This window comes from Gekko japonicus, unplaced genomic scaffold, assembly GCF_001447785.1.
Source record: "Gekko japonicus isolate JY-2015 unplaced genomic scaffold, Gekko_japonicus_V1.1 scaffold814, whole genome shotgun sequence".
Classification (NCBI taxonomy): Eukaryota; Metazoa; Chordata; class Lepidosauria; order Squamata; family Gekkonidae; genus Gekko; species Gekko japonicus.
The window spans coordinates 40948-42302 of record NW_015169799.1 but is presented as its reverse complement, the minus strand read 5'-3'; the positions used below and the strand labels follow the sequence as shown (position 1 = coordinate 42302).

General features: G+C 64.5%; 1 protein-coding gene across 1 annotated transcript in view; it reads right to left on the bottom strand.

Moving 5' to 3' along the window:
• Window positions 1-36, bottom strand: part of NDNF (neuron-derived neurotrophic factor) — a 49960-nt gene extending 49924 nt beyond the window's left edge. Inside the window, exon 1 of the mRNA XM_015417096.1 lies at window positions 8-36. The gene's annotated coding sequence lies outside the window, so the exon portion shown is untranslated. The remainder of the gene's footprint in view (window positions 1-7) is intronic.
• Window positions 37-1355: the final 1319 nt, after the last annotated feature.

The following is a 1355-nucleotide window of genomic DNA, read 5'->3' as shown; positions in this document are numbered from 1 at the left end:
GCCTTACCTGAACTGCCAGCCGCAGCCTTGATTGGCCCGCGCAGACTTCCCCCCAAGTTCCTCGCGCGAGTCCGAGGCGCAGCCGCGGGTGGCGGGGAGAGCGGCGGAGAGGAGGACCGAGCCCGCCCGTCTGCCTGGCTTCTTCGGGGGTCCTCGTGTCCCAGGGACGGGGAGGACGAGAGCGGCTTCGAAGCGGCACCGCGAGTTCCTCTCAGAGGGGCGCAGCGGGGCAGGCTGAGCCCGGGCGGGTCCTTCCCATTCTCCAGAAGGCTCTCTCCCCCGAGGGCAGGGCGCCAGGAGAAAGCCGCGGGGGGGGGGGCTGGAGACGGCAGCCGGGCTGCCTCCGACTGTCCCCACAGGTGCACCGGACCGCGGGCGGGAGCTGCGGGCAAAGAAGCGCCCGGAAGAGCCGAGGGGACGGCGCGCTCCTCGCTCTCTCGCTGCCTGCCCGGCTGGCTGACTAGCTGGCGGAGTTGTTGGGAGTGTGTGTTGCTCGCGCCGAATGTCACTGGAGTGCAGCCGGGAAGAGCCGCTCCCCACACCCCGCCCGCTACTTTCCCTCCCTCCTCCCGCTGCCAAACTCGCGCTCGCTCGCTCGTTCTCTCGCACGCGGCGCGCGGGCCCACCGAGCACCAACCAGGCTTCTGGGCCACGCCAGGCAAAAGCCTATCACCACCGTCGCCTGCCTCCCCCTCCCCGACTCCTGTCAGCGGTCCCCCCACGGGCCGGCAGGAGGGCAGCCCACCCCTCACGCGCTCCTAGGCGGGCTCGCTCGTTGCCGCCCGAGAAAAGGAGCTGGAGCGCTAAGCGCGCGGGGGGGAGGCGCTTTACCTCAGGATGTAACTCGCCTGATGCCAGCCCCCCTCCCCCCCCGGCTTGCAGGAAAAGAGGCTCCCGCGCGGGGCTAGCCGAAATCATAAGCAGGTGCCTGTCAGGCTCTCGCCAGCGGAGACCTGCCAGGCAGAGCACGCAGGCAGCTACCTGACTTATGCTGAACCTGGCAACTGGCCCATCCAGGTCAGTATTCTCTCCTCTGACTGGCAGCAGGTCTGCTCAGGAAGGGGCTTTTCTCAACCCTGATGATACTTCATGTGTGGGGAAAGACTTCCCTCCACCTGATCAGCAGCTGTTAGAGTAGACATTTCTGAGCTGGGCTCAGAAGACTAACTTTTGTTATGTTTCTAACTGAAGCTGCCTTGGGGGACTTACACACTCAACCTGCTCTCCAGCACTGGAGCCTTCTGGAGCCCCACACAAACTTTAGCAATCACTTTTAGAATGTCGTGCTATAGGGAAGGGAAACATGCTTATAACAAAATTGTGAACAAAACTGTGAACACAGCCCCTCCTGATTC